Source organism: Hypanus sabinus, chromosome 17, assembly GCF_030144855.1.
Source record: "Hypanus sabinus isolate sHypSab1 chromosome 17, sHypSab1.hap1, whole genome shotgun sequence".
Classification (NCBI taxonomy): domain Eukaryota; kingdom Metazoa; phylum Chordata; class Chondrichthyes; order Myliobatiformes; family Dasyatidae; genus Hypanus; species Hypanus sabinus.
Window position 1 is genome coordinate 47947109 of NC_082722.1, and position 16214 is coordinate 47963322.

Consider the following 16214-nt stretch of genomic DNA (forward strand, 5'->3'; position numbering starts at 1 on the left):
CCTTTCCTGTACTCTGTGCAATTAATCTTTAAGCACATTCCACATGTCTGATGTAGACTTGCCAGAGGAAAGGTGTTCCCAATTAACTCTTCTTAGTTCCTGCCTAATGCCCTCATAATTTGCCCTAGTCCAATTTAAAACTCTCCTGCATGGATCTTATCCATAGCTATCCTGAAAGTTAAGGAGTTAGTAGGTAAATAGGTAGATTAATAAATAAATAAACAATCAATAAATATCAAGAACACACGTTGTAGAGTCCTTAAAAGTGAGAGATATTGCTTTAAGGGGAAAGTGAGGTGGTGACTGAGGGAAGTGAGAGTAATTGAGGGACAGTGGTTCAGAGAGCTGACAAGACAGCCGTGGATTATGTAGAACGTAAATATCGAGTGTATGAAGAGTATTCAGGGTTGGATAATCCAAGGAAGATGACCCAGTCTTGCTGAAAATGTTGAAGGAAGGCCTGAGCTCAGCCCAGCATGAAGTTTTAGATTTGGTGATAGAGGTGGGGTCGACCTACTCTACGATGGAGTCATGGGCCAGTGAGATAGACCAGAGGAGCGGGGGAAGAGAAATCATAAAGTGGTTGTAGTGAATGTAGCTGTTGTGATGTCATACAGAACTTGTTTTGTGTGCCAGTAGCTGGGGCATGTAACAAGGAACTGCTAGAATAGATGTGGGAGGATGAAGGAAATGATTTTTTACAACTGTAGCTTCTTGGGCCATGGTTGGAGGAAGTGCTTTGTGAAACAAGGAAGGTATGAAAATCACTCACCACAGCAGCGTCCTCTCTTTCTGACAGAGGGGCGTGTCCAGACAGGTATACATAGTTTACACACATTCACCCGTTTTTACTGTTAATAAAATTGATGCACCATCAATAACTCTCAGAGACTGGAAGAGAACAATAGGCTTTTATTAACAGCAAAAAGGGAGCACTACATCTTGACGACTGAGGGAGGAGCAGTGCCCCAATCGCCTTTATACAGGGGTCTGTGGGAGGAGCCACAGGAGCAGTCAGCAGAGGGTGTGTCCAGACAGGTATACATAGTTTACCACACTTTCCGATTTGGCTGCTGACCAGATTGTAGAGCTGGTGAGGTCAGACAAGTGGCTGATGGCCACCTCTTTTGCCAGAGGTGTCATTCATAGATGTACACAAGAGGTTTATTAGGGGGCCAGCAATGTGAAATGTTAGTTTTCACAGGGTCATCAGTATCAATAACTGATTACCCTTTCCCACGACTGGAGAGGTGACTTACATTACCAGTGCAGGAGATGAAACAGTGAGGGTGGAGAGAGGACAGCCCCAGGTACTTGTGATTGCGGGAGTGCAGCTTCCTGTAGATTTCTGGGTGTACCCAAACAAAGAAGGTACTGTCCTGGAGAGAGACACACTTAAGGCAGGTGCTGTCACAGACTTAGGAAGAGGAATAATAAGATGGACAAAACAGGGACTGTGACAAAGGACAAAGGCAAAGGACACAGAGAGCGTGACAGCAAGCTGTGAAAGTATAACAGTGACTTTTAAAGTATAACTGTGACTGTACTCTGTGATGAAGGCTGGTTGCTGAAAGCAGATGATTAGTTGTACAGTCAGGAACAGACAAAATACTGGGGAGAATAGATGAGAAGAGATCTGAGTTACAATAGAGACATCAGGATCCACAACTCTGATAGCATGGCAGACTAAGAAAGAGAAGAAATTGCACACGGCGTCGGAAGGCAGTTGCCCCAGCCTGTGAATACAAATGAGCTGGGTCTGCGATCGACTGGACAGTCCGAAAGGGGCTGCCACCGGGGAGAGGTCCTTGCAGTCATTCAAATAGAGACCGCCCCAGCCCCTCCTGTACATTGACGAGAGGGGCTGTGAGCCTGATACATTTACATTGCCGGTGCCCCTGGGAGGAGAGTAACCACTGGTAGCCACTGTAGAGTTTAGCTATCAGAGGATGAAGGATGAGGATAAGGAAAGTGTTTAAACTGCAATTGGACAGCAGGGAAGAAGGCAACAGGCATACGAATGAAGAAACTGCATTTTAAAAACTGTTGGTCAAATTTCTGGAACAGTCTCTCTGCTTACCATCTTGTACATAGTCATTGGGGATGTTAGCATAGATGTACATGCACATAGAGTAGTTGGGAAGGTTCCAAAGTTGGGCCATTTCTGTTGCTCTATTTGAGTAGATCCTCCTTAAGGTTCGCCTTAACTGGAACAAATTTATATTTGACTAGGAGGGCAAAGAGGAGGGACTGTAGAGAGTATCCTGGAGTTAGGTTATACAGCAAAATATTAACTTCAGCAACCAATCTTTAGACCTGAACATGGACTGTAAATTACTTTGTAAAATGCAGCTCTGGGCAACAGCTGAGAACTGCAGTTAATAGAAAAACTAGACAATATTGATTACCATTCATTTTGGATGAAAAGGTGTGAAAGTTAATAGTAGTCTAAGGAAGCGTTGCAGATACATTGTAAATATAGAATTGTCCTTTGATCTTTAGCATATAGAATGTCAAACAGGTCTCAACATGATGCTTGCTGTCTCATCTTGTCAAATAGAAGACTACTTCATATCTACCTGTGCATCTGTCTTTGACTTTGTTCATATTATAAAAACTCTGTAATGAAGCCTGGCTCTAGAAGGTAGATGATTAGTTGTTAAGATCAGCATGGAAAGATTGGGGGCAATAGGTGGGAGGGGATCCAAGTTACAGCAGAAACATCAGGTTCCACAACTTCAAAGCTGGAGAAAGAGAAGAAATTACACACGGCATTTGAAGGGAGTCACCACAGCCTGAATGGGGAGTGGTTGGCCACCAATCGAATGGCCAGGTCTGGGAGTGAGTGCCACCAGGATGAGGTCCTGACAGCCATTCAAATAGAAACCACCCCAACCCCTCCTATACATCAACAACAGGGTCTGGGAAACCAGTTGTCAGATTCTGACAATCTTTTGTCACAGCATGGAGTGTGAGCTGTTGCCTGTGAGTTTGGTACACTTATGTTGCTGGTGCCCCTGATCAGAGAGTAACCACCAATAGCCTCTGCTGAGTTTTAGCTATCACAGAATGAAGGAGTGAAGATAAGAATGAGATCAAACTGCAATCAGCCAGTAAGGAAGGAGGCAGTAGGCATATGAATGACAAAATTGCTGATGAAGTTTCTGGAACAATCTCTGCTTCGAGTCGTAGCGTAGATGTAGATGCACACAGGGATATGATAGGTAATTGTGGAAGGAGGTCTGAAGTTCAGGACATTTCCAGGGACCCATTTGATTAGATCCTTCTTAAAGTTTGGCCTGGCCTGGATCAAATTTATTTTTGTCCAGCAGGGCTAAAAGGACGGAAAACCTCAGCGAGTTTTTTTCCAGCATTAAAAACGTGAGCAAGCAGGACAGCAGATAAGTGCTGAGAGCCACATAAAGTAAATTGCAGAATAGTCTGGACATAAGGAACCTGCTTCCAGTATCGCTGTATTCCGGTCGTGTTAAACACCTCCACCATTGGCCAGTCTGCAAGAATATTGTCAATATTAAACTGGTCCGTGGTGCAAAAAAATGATGGTGACATTATTTCTATTTCCAGGTTGTGGGGTTTTACTTCCGGTCTTTTCTGCCCCCGGTGTGCATGCGTGTAACTAATTGATTTAGAGTCGATCTTGCATTTCGCTAAGGCCGAGGTAAGGGATCTTGGGCTTCAAAAGGTTGGTGACCACTACACTAGAGCATTGGGGTCACCAATGGAGGTTTTCAGAAATAAAACACAGAGGCTTTTAAGTTTAAGAGAAACCGTAGCAACTCACTTTATTGCCAAGCAAACGCAAAACATAAAGACTGGTGGAAACCTTCACGTCAGACACAGCCAGTTAGTGAACCCCAACTCAATGTTGGTGGTTGTGAATAATGCATATGTTACCACCCATTACATTACCATACTTTTAGAACCCTGTTTTATATCACTGGGTAGTTTGCCATCATATTTCATCATCGTACTGCTCTTGCAGCTGCCTTTTGTTGGATTTTACAAGTGTCCCAATCATCCAACTTCCCACTCACTTTTGCTACCTAATAAGCCCTTTCCCTAGCTTTTATGCAGTCCTTAACTTCCCTTGTCAGCCACGATTGCCTAGCCCTGCCATTTGAGAACAACTTCGTCTGTAGGACATGTTTATCTATCATGGTGAGACTTGTGGGATAATGGGCGTAGGGGAAGACACCTTTACAGAATATATGAAACTGTTGGATTGAAGGGAGAAAGGGCTAAATCAAGAAGGGAAGGAATTATATTGATTTAACTTAGAATTGGGCATACTATGCCTAATTATTCCTTATATTTTGATGGAAAACATCACTCTGGGGTGTGTAGGTTTTGTTATCATTATGAAACAGTTGAACACATTATTTTACAATGTGAAGCATATAAGGTTGAAAGAAAGCAAATGCAGGCTGTACTATTAGCTTTGGGGGTTGATAGCTTTCAGTTAAAAATTTTACTAAGTTATAGAAGTGACTTTCATTTAATTCACAATATTGTCTTTCATTATTTACGATCTATAGGGCTTTTGGGGGTAATTTAACTTTCATTTGATAAAGAAGTAGTTGGTGTTCCCAATTCTCTACACCACACTCCAGTCCAGTTGGTGGCGCTAATGCATCTATAAATTGGACTGCCAACCACCATGAAACATCAGAAGAAGAAATCCAAACTCTGTTCCATCTCTGCTATGGGAAAAATCCCTCTTCCTTGGGATGGGTCATTTGCCATTTTTGTTCATTAATCAATTAATTGATGTTGGTCAATTTCTTGCTGTCACTCATCACTCTGGAATTTAGGCATCCCTGCAGTTCAATGCCATTGTCAAAGCAAATGGATTTGACACCTAAGTTTCCAGGACTACATTTTCTAAAATTTTCTTCTTATACTTATTTCTCTGAAACCAATCCCTGACCAAGCATGTTTATTTAATGTTGTCTTATTACAGTCATTAACTAATGAGTACTATTTAATATGTAATACATAAATTACAGTTGCTTCTGAGAAATATGTAGCAGTAAATGGTGTAGAGCAATTCAAATTTAAGACCAACAAGAAACAGAAACAGACATTAAGACTTATCAGGGTAAATATAACTCCTTTTCAGTCAGATGGGAGAATTTATCAGAAGAAATAACGAACTGACAGGAATTAATTACTTTATTGTAGGTATTTTGTAGAAAACATAGGAAAATCACTCAACATAATTGAAGATTTCAAAATAAATTCATTATTGAACTGCATATATGTCACCAGATACTCCATATATTAATTTTCTTGCAGGCATTCACAGTACATACAAAAAACAATAGCAAAACCTCACACAGCAGAGACAAACAACCAATATGTAAAAGACAACAAATGTGTAAATGCAAAAAGAAAATGATAAATATAGATAAATAAACAAACAAGTAAGTGATAAATATCAAGAACACAAGGGATAATTGAAGTTATCCCCTCCAGTTCAAGGTAATAACTGATCCTGAACCTGCTGGTGTGATACTTGAGGCTCCTGTATCTTCTTCCTGACAGCAGCACTGAGAAGAGAGCATGGCCTGGATGGTGGGAGTTCTTGATGATGGATACTGCTTTCCTTGTAAGCATCCTTGTTGATGTGCTCAATGGTGGGGCTGGGCTGAATCCACCACTACTGTAGTTTTTCCCCATTAAGGAGCATAGGTGTTTCCATACCAGGCCGTGATGCAACCAGTCAGTAAACTCTCCGTCACACATGTATAAAAGTTTGTCAAAGTTTTAGATGACATGCCCACTCTGTGCCAACTTCTAACAATGTAGAAGCATTGCGATGCCTTCTTTGTAATGGCGATTACAAGCTGGATCCAGGACAGATCCTCAGAAATGTTAACATCGAAGAATTTAAAGATGTTGACCCTCCAGTTTTGATCCTCTGATGAGGACTGACTCATGGACCTCTGGTTTCCTCCGCCTGTAGTCAATAATCAGTTCCTTGGTTTTGCCAAGAGTGAGTGAGAATTTGTTGTTGTGGCATCATTCAGCCAGATACTAAATATCCCTCCCACATACTAATTCATCGCCATTTGATTTGGCCCACAACAGTAAATGGCATTGGAACTGGAGTAAACTCCAGTGGGAAAAAGGAAATAAATGTCTGTATTGAAATTAATGAGTCTGAAAAATCAGTAAATTTCAAGGACCTGATGATCTACAGTACATCAGAATTTTGAAATAGGGAACTCTCTAGATTGTTATGGCGGATGTTGTGGTTACCACCTTCCAAAATTCTAGATATTCTCAAATGGTTCCTCCAGTTTGGAAAGCAACAAATATGATCATACTACTTAAAGGAGAGAGCTGGAGAACAAGTTTGGGCAGAGTAGCACACGGGAGATGAGGAGAGGCATGACGAACATCACTGGCTTCAATCAGCGTGGCTGTAGAGCCTTGGAATGCAGCCATAAATCAGCTAATGAGTTAAACCAATTCTTCAGTAAATTTGACAATTTCTCTCCTGTTCACAACCCTCCTCATCATACCAGTCCAGGTGCTGAGGCACCTAATGCTCCCTCAGCACCAACACATCCCCTCCTCCTTCCTCCAGTTCAATATGTGGTTGAACAACACAGGCTACCACTGTTTACATCCTCTCCTTCCTGTGTATCTACCATCCACACACCAAATCCTATTGTCCTGACCTTCACCTCCTCCAGCCCCCACCTTCCACCAACTACCTTGTCATCATGGACTTGCTTCACTGCTGAGCAGGTGAGAAGGGCTCTGGGGCAAATCAGACATGGCAAAGCCTCAAGACCGGATGGTGTGAACCCAAGGGTAGGAAGGAATGTGCTGAGCAGCTGTGTGGAGCATCTTCAATCTGAGCCTCAACTGTGTGGAAAACATCATGTGTGGTGCCAGCACCCAATAAGGGTAGATCAAAAGTCTTCCATGATTACCGACCCCTTTCACACATCATGAAGACTCCTGGATCACCTCCGACCCCTGGTCAGATGAGGCCCCAATCCCCCCCAGCACACTGGAGTCAACGATGCTGTCATCTACCTGCTGAACAGAGCCTACTCCCATTTTGATAATCAGTCCAACACTGAGGATCATGTCTTTGATTCCTCAAGCGCCTTCAGTACCATACAGCTCTCATTACCGGTTTTTGAATTAAGAAATTTTTCCTCATCTCATTTGTAAATGGCATATCCATCATTCCGAAAATATCCCCCTTTATCTAGAGCTCTCAATAAATGGAAACACCTTCCTTGTATCCAACCTGTCTGTTCCTTACAGAATTTAAGTTTCAATGAGATCTCCTAATTACTTGCTATACCTTCTGTGAATCATGCACCAAGCTCTCTCACCTTTTTGCAAAGTGGAGCTCTGCAAATATTTTTCCTGCCAAAATAGACATCTTTACAATTTCCTGCATGATATTCCATTTTCTAGATCTTTCCGTTCTCTAGATCAGCTGCCTTTTCTATATTCCTCTGTAGCTTTCCTATATCCCTGGCAGCACATCACTTGTTACTTTGTGCCAACCAGAAAAATACCCACTTACACTGAAAATCCTGTTAGCCAGCTGATCTATCTACATTAATATGTAGACTCCTATGCCAGGAGCTTTTATTTTCCAAATTGGCCTTTGATGCAGAGCCTTATTAAATGCCTTCTGAAACTCTCAGTTTAGTGCAATTGCTGATTTACTGGGCTATAATACAAGTCTCTAGCTCTTCAAACAACTCCAATAATTGATCAATTATGCTTTCCTTTCAAAAATCCATGTTCTCTGATTACCTTGAAGTTTTCTAAATATCTTTCTATAACAGGATCTACTTATTTCCCCCTAACAGAGATGACAATGTCAGTCTATGAGATATGAAAGGGAATGGAAAGGAGATTTGCATGTTGAACAGCAAGGTCAGTGTGGGAATGCACTGTTCTGTTGTTCTTCTGAATGCAGCAGCAACAAATGTCTCAACAAGCCTTTTGAAAACAAGAGACAAAGAGGGGAATTTCAGGTAATTTTAAGGGGGACATGGACCTGAAGCACAACAGCAGTGGAGGAAAATAGAGAAGGACTGAAAGTTTGGAGCAAGGTTTTGGGTGGGTAGGGAGAAACAAAAATATGCACAGCAGGAGAGAGGCACCAAGAGCTGGTGACAATATAGAAATCATCAGTTTGACAAACACATCAATTAACACAGTCCACAACTACATAACTTAAATCATTCAGGTGTGGAATCATAGCCTTGTAAAAAGCTAATAATAAGTGAGATATGGAGTAGACATAAGAAGGGATAATCCAGGAATAAACATCAGAGGTAGAGTAGCTTCATCTTTGAAGATTAATAAATTGATATCCAGCTATTGAAATAGGTGCAGAAGCAAACTGAATGTGGAATCTATTTGGAAGGTAGAGGTGGGAAAGGGTATTGATGGTGGCATTTCCACAGAAAATAGCAAGGAGGTTTCCAGAAGTGTCTGCTGCATAGAAAAGTTGTGCCGAATTTGGAAATCTTCAATCTTTCCCTGCTGCAGTTGAAGGTTTTCACCTTCTTCAGAAGAGCAACAATCATACCTGTACACCAGAAGAGCAGGGTGAGCTGCCTCAATGACTATTGTCCAGTAGCACTCATCTACTGTGTGTAGTCATGGCCAGAATCAACTCTTGCCTAAGCAAGGACTTGGAACCACTGCAATTTGCCCATTGCCATGATAGGTCTACAGTGGATGCGATCTCACTGGCTCTCCACTCAGCCTCAGATTGCCTGCACAATAGTAATGCTTAGAGCAAGCTGCTGTGTATTGGTTACAGCTCAGCGTTCAACACAATCATACCCTCTGTTCAAATCAACAAGCTCCAAAACCTGGGCCTCTGTTCTTCCCTCTGCAACAGGATCCTTGACCTCCTCATTTGGGAGACCACAGTCTATGTGGATTTGAAATAACATCTCTTCCTTGCTGTAACTCAACACTGGTGCACTATAGGGATGCGTGCTTAGCCCACTGCTCTATTCTCTCCATACCCGTGACTATGTGACTAGGCACAGCTCAAGTGCCATCTATAAATTTGCCAATGACACAACTATTGTGTCAACTATTGCAGAATTTCAGATGATGACAAGGAGGCATACAGGAGCACAACAACCTTGCATTCAATGTCAGTAAGAGTCAGGATTTGATTGCGGACTTCAGGAAGAGGAAATCGAGGGAACACATACCAGTGTTGCAATGAGTGACAGGAGTGAACCCATGTGCAGGACACAGGTACGGAGATTGAGATTGGATGTTTACATGGGCGTAAATGCCAAACAGCAAGCAGGAGGGACCCTGATACGGAGCCTTGACTCAGAGAAATGGAGTTTCATCAGTAAGCCTTGAAACTGGAAGTAAACTTAGAACAAACAGTTCTAAGCAGTCAGGAACCATAGTTTACTCACAGGAAAAAAGAACAATGAACTGGCGACTATTGGTTGTGACTTAGAGGTTCTTATACCGAGTCTTTGATGGAAACCAGATGTACCATCATAACAGAGAATTGGAAGCAATTTGGGAAATTAACAATCAGGACCATGGCATAATCAAAGAAAATTAGGAGTAAGATAGGGAATTAACGATGGGGACTATGATAGTACCCCCCCTCAACAGGAGCCTCCGGGTGACCCACTAGTCTTGTCCGGATGGCCCCGATGGAAATCATGGATGAGGGAAGGGTCCAAGACGAAGGAGCGGGGAATCCAGGAACGTTTCTCTGGGCCGTATCTCTCCCAATTGACCAGGTATTGGTGGCACTTGCCTCAGCAGCGCATTTCCAGTAATTGCCAGGTGGTGTACACACAAACAGAACAGGCAGAGACAAAGGAACAGGTGTCAGCATCCATGGAGGGCCACCAGAAATGTCTCTGCAGGAGGGACAGTGTCCGATCGATCCCGGGATGGCAGGCAAAATGAGACGTGTGCCCCCTCTGGAGAACCTGAGATCGAACAGAGTCGGGCACAAAGAGGCGATTGGAGGGTCTGTTGCCTGGGTCAGGTTGAGTCTGTTGGGCCTCTTTATCTATGGCCTTGATCTCCCAGGTGAATATGCAGCCACCACACAGGATGGCAGAAGGATAGTCTCGGGGTTGGGAAGGTCCTCCTCTGAAATGCATTGACGGGAGAGGGCATCAGGCTTCCCGTTCTTGGACCCCGGATGATAGGTGAGTAAATCTGCACTGACCAAAAAATAATGCCCAACGGGCCTGGCGGGAATTCAGGCATTTGGCTGTTTGGATACAAGTGAGGTTCCTGTGATCAGTCCAGACGATAAACGGATGTTCTGCTCCCTCCAGCCAGTGTCTCCACTCTTCCAAAGCAAGTTTGACCACCAGTAACTCCTGGTTCCCTATGTCATAATTTTGTTTGGCGGGGGATAGCCAGTGAGAAAAGAAGGCACATGGATGAAGTTTTTGGTCAGGGCCTGAGTGTTGGGAGAGGACTGCTCCTACCCCAGAGTCGGAGGCGTCAACCTCCACAGTGAATTGACGAGAGGGGACTGGTTGGACCAGGATGGGAGCAGAGGGGAAACGCCTCTTCAGCTCCGAGAAGGCAGCGTCTGCTTTGGGGTCCCAGTGAAAAGGGTTCATAGGAGAGGCAAGTCGAGTAAGGGGCGCTGCCACCCGACTGTAATTCCTGATGAAGCGACAATAGAAGTTTGCGAAACCCAGAAGTCACTGGAGATGCTTGAGTGTCTTGGGTGTAGGCCACTCCACCACTGCCCGGATCTTTTCAGGATCTGCCCTCACTTGCCTGCTCTAGATGATGTATCCTAAGAAACTGACTGAAGGAATGTGAAACTTGTACTTCTCAGCTTTTACAAATAGTTTGTTCTCCCAAAGCCTCTGCAGGACCTGACGGACATGGCGAGTGTGTTCCTGAAGATTGCTGGAGGTGGTTAAGATGTTACCTAAATAAACAAACATGAAGCAATTAATTAAATCTCTAAGGACATCATTTATCAGGGCTTGGAAGATGGTGGGGACATTGGTGAAGCCGAATGGCATGACCAGGTATTCAAAGTGAACAAGAGGAGTGTTGAACGCGGTTTTCCACTCATCTTCCTCCCTTTTCCTGAACAGATGATAGGCATTTAGTAGGTCCAACTTGGAGAAAATGGTGGCTCCATGAAGTGGTTCGAAAGCAGAGTTGAGAAGGGGCAGTGGATATTTGTTCTTTATGGTTATGCTATTTAGGCCTCAGTAGTCAATACAGGGATGCAGAGATTCATCTTTCTTCCCCACAGAAAGAAACCTGCGCCAACAGGGGTGGATGAGGGTTGGATAATGTCCGCTGTGAGAGATTCATTTAAGGTTGCCTCCATTGCCTCCCTTTCTGGCCGGGACAAGTTATACAGCTGACTGGTGGGTAGAGGGGTTCCAGGTAGAGGGTCAATAGCACAATCATAAGGGTGATGTGGAGGCAGGGAAAGAGCCCATTGTTTGCTGAATACCTCTCCCAGATCATGGTCCTCTGCTGGAACCTTGGATAAGTTGGGGGTCTCAGCGGCAGATGAGGTCGCGGTGACTTTCACAGGGGAAAGGGCCTATTGAAGACAAGTGGAGTAACAGAACAGACTCCAGCTGGCTATCTTCCCAGTGGACCAATCAATGTGAGGATTATGGCGGACCAACCAGGGATACCCCAAGAACTGTAGGAGCTTGAGGGGAGGAAATTAAGTTAAATTGTACCTGCTCCCAATGGTTCCCAGAGAGAATTAAAGACAGGGGTGGTGTGCAGCTTGTGACCTGAGCTAGAAGTCTGCCATCCAGTGCCTGGGCCTCCAGAGCTGTACTCAATGGCTCCCAAGGAATTCTGGCCCAGGAAGCTATGTCCTCATCCAGAAGATTGCCCTCAGCACTGGAGTCCACTACAGCTGACAGAGGCAGGGATTGTTTGTTGTAATATAAAGTTGCCAGGATCTGCATCCAGGTTCTGAAAACGGATGGGAACGTTGTCCTGGTTCACCAGGGTCCCCCTTCCTTCTTTGGCCGAAGGGGACAGCTAACTCGGAAGTGGCCAGACTGGCTGCAATACAGACACTCAGCCCCCCTCAATCTCCGGAGTCGCTCAGCGGGAGAGAGGCGGTTCCGTCCCAGCTGCATGAGTTCCTCTCCCGGGGCGGTGGAAATGGCCGGGCTGGGAGCTACACTTGGAGCAGGAGGAGGAGAGGGACTTGTTCTTGCGAGCGGAGGTAACAAGTGCTGTGGAGTGGCCAATGGTGGTGGATGACCAGATCTTTCCCAATGGCATTCTCGAAGTTGGTTGTCCAGCCTGGCGGCTAGGGAGATCAATGAATCTGGGCTGTTGGTGTCATCCCTTGCCACCAACTCGTTCTTCACCATGTCACTGAGGCCATTCTGGAAAACCCCTTGGAGAACCTCGTCATTCCACCGAGTCGGCCACTAACATCCGAAACTCCACGGAATACTCGGTGACAATGCAGGAGCCCTGATGGAGGGCGAGTAGACACTTAGCGGCCAAGGATCTTTCTCATCTCTGTGATAAAGGTGGGGAATGAAGAGCAGATATCCGGCTGATTGTCCCAGACTGCCATAGCCCATGCTGAGGCACTTCCCCGCAACAACCCCATGATGTAAGCTACCTTTGACTTTTCCATGGAGTAAGTGGATGGCTGCTGATCAAACAATAAGGAGCATTGCAGAAGGAAGGCCCGGCACTTCCCCAAATCCCCAGCGTAGTGTTCAGGTTCCGGTATGTGCGGTTCTCTTGGTGGGGGTGTTGCTGACACGTAGGGGGTTGCCACCATAGACTGTCTGGACTGGCCTGACAAAGTTCCAGGAGAGGGTGGGGTAAGATCACGGTCCACCTGGTCACCGAACTTCGTTATGTAGGCGGACAGGGAAACAGGGAACGGAGGTTCTCCATGACATCCCGGAGGAGTTGATCGTCCAGACCCACTAGGGAGCCCTGGTTGGTGAGGACTTGTTGCAGGGTTTTCATGTCCACTGGGTCCATAGTGGACCGTTTGTTCTGTTGCAATGAGAGACTGGAGTGAACCCAAGTGCAGGACACAGGCATGGAGATTGAGTTTAGATGCTTACATGGGCGTAAATGCTGAACTGTTTGCTTGACACTGAACCCTGATATGGTACCTTGACACAGAGCCTTGACCTAGAGAAACGGAGTCTCATAGGTAAACTTTGAAACTGGAACTAAACTTAGAACAAATGGTTCTAAGCAGTCAGGAAATGTAGTTTACTCAAAGGAAAAAAGCCCAACGAACTGGCGACTAGCGGTTGTGACGTAGAGGTTCTTAGACCCATAGAACATTACAGCACAGAAACAGGCCCTTCAGCCCTTCTTGGCTGTGCTGAACCATTTTTCTGCCTGGTCCCACTGACCTGCACCTGGACCATATCCCTCCATACACCTCTCATCCTGTCCAAGTTTTTCTTAAATGTTAAAAGTAAGCCTGCATTTACCACTTCATCTGGCAGCTCATTCCACACTCCCATCATTCTCTGTGTGAAGAAGCACACCCCCCCCCCAGTGTTCCCTTTAAACTTTTCCCTCTTCACCCTTAACCCATATCCTACAGTTTTTTTCTCCCCTGGCCTCAGTGGAAAAAGCCTGCTTGCATTCACTCTATCTATACCCATCATAATTTTATATACCTTTATCAAATCTCCCCTCATTCTTCTACACTGCAGGGAATAAAGTCCTAACCTATTCAACCTTTCTCTGTAACTCAGTTTCTCAAGTCCCGGCAACATCCTTGTAAACCTTCTCTGCAATCTTTCAACCTTATTAATATCCTTCCTGAAATTTGGTGACCAGCTCTACACACAATACTCCAAATTCAGCCTCACCAATGCCTTTTACAACCTCACCATTACATTCCAACTCTTATACTCAATACTTTGATTTATAAAGGCCAATGTACCAAAAGGTCTCTTTACTACCCTGTCTACTTGTGACACCACTTTTAGGGAATTATGTATCTGTACTCCCAGATCCCTCTGTTCTACTGCACTCCTCAGTGCCCTACCATTTACCTTGTATGTTCTACCTTGGTTTTTCCTTCCAAAGTGCAATACCTCACACTTGTCCGCATTAAGCTCCACCTGCCATTTTACAGCCCATTTTTCCAGCTGATCCAAATTCCTCAGCAAGCTTTGAAAACCTTCCTCACTGTCCACTACACCTCCAATCTTCATATCAGCAAATTTGCTGATCCAATTTACCACATTATCATACAGATCACTGATATAGATGGCAAATAACAATGGGCCCAGCACTGGGCCCGCGGTACACCACTAGTCACAGGCCTCCACTCAGAGAAGCAATCCTCCACTACCACTCTCTGGCTTCTCCCATTGAGCCAATGTCTAATCCAATATCTCACCATGTATACCTAGCGACTGAATCTTCCTAACTAATCTCCCATGCGGGACCTTGTCAAAAGCCTTACTGAAGTCCATATAGACAACATCCACTGCCTTCCCTTCATCCACTTTCCTGGTAACCTCCTCGAAAAACTAATAGATTGGTTAAACATGACCTACCACGCACAAAGCCATGTTGACTCTACCTGTCTATCCAAATACTTGGAGGTCCTATCTCTTAGTACTCCTTCTGATAATTTAGCTACTACTGATGTCAAATTTACTGGCCTATAATTTCCAGGATTACTCTTCAAGCCTTTTTTAAACAACGGAACTACATGAGCTATCCTCCAATCCTCTGGCACCTCACCCATAGATACCAACATTTTAAATACATCTGCCAGGGCCCCTGCAATTTCAACACTAGTCTCCTTCAAGGTCCGAGGGAATACCCTGTCGTGTCCTGGGGATTTATCTACTCTGGTTTGCCTCAAGACATCAAGCACCTCCTCCTCTTCAATCTGTATAAGTTCCATGACCTCACTACCTGTTTGTCTTATTTCCATAGATTCCATGCCAGTGTCCTTAGTAAATACAGATGCAAAAACCCATTTAAGATCTCCCCCATTTCTTTTGGTTCCATACATAGCTGACAACTCGCATCTTCAAGAGGACCAATGTTATCCCTTATTATCCTTTTGCTCTTAACATACCTGTAGAAGCTCTTAGGATTATCCTTCACCTTGACTGCCAAAGCAACCTCATGTCTTCTTTTAGCCCTCCTGATTTCTTTCTTAAGTAATTTTTTGCACTGTTTATACTCCTCAAGCACCTTATTTGCTCCCTGTCGCCTATACATGTTATACATCTCTCTCTCCTTCTTTATCAGAGTTCCAATATCCCTCGAGAACCAAGGTTCCTTATTCTTATTCACTTTGCCTTTAATCCTGACAGGAACATACAAACTGCACTCTCAAAATTTCTCCTTTGAAGGCCACCCACTTACCAATCACAAAGCCAGAGAACAACCTGTCCCAATCTACACTTTTTAGATCCTTTCTCTTTTCTTCAAATTTGGCCTTTTTCCAGTTTAGAACTTCAACCCGAGGACCAGATCTATCTTTATCCATGATCAAGTTGAAACTAACGGTATTATGATCACTGAAACCAAAGTGTTTTCCTACACACACTTACGTCACTTGCCCAAACTCATTTCCTAATAGGAGATCTAATATTGCATCCTCTCTAGTTGGTACCTCTATATATTGATTTAGAAAACTTTACTGAACACATTTTACAAACTTTAACCCATCTGGACTTTCAGCAGTATGGGAATCCCAATCAATACGTGGAAAATTAAAATCCCCTACAATCACAACTTTATGTTTCCTGCAGTTGTCTGCTATCTCCGCAGATTTGCTCCTCCAATTCTTGCTGACTATTGGGTGGTCTATAATACAACCCCATTAATGTAGTCATACCTTTCCTGTTTCTCAGCTCCACCCATATGGCTTCGGTAGACAAGCCCTCTAATCTGTCCTGCCTGAGCACTGCCGTAACATTTTCCCTGACTAGCAATGCCACCCCCCGCCCTTCATCCCTCTGTTTCTATCACGTCTGAAACATCTATACCCTGGAACATTAAGCTGCCAGTCCTGCCCCTCCTGTAGCCAAATTTCACTAATATCTTTAATGTCATAATTTCATGTGTCAATCCACGCCCTCAGCTCATCAGCCTTCCCCACAATACTCCTCGCATTGAAATAGACACACTTCAGAAGATTATTACCACCACACACAAACCTTCTATTT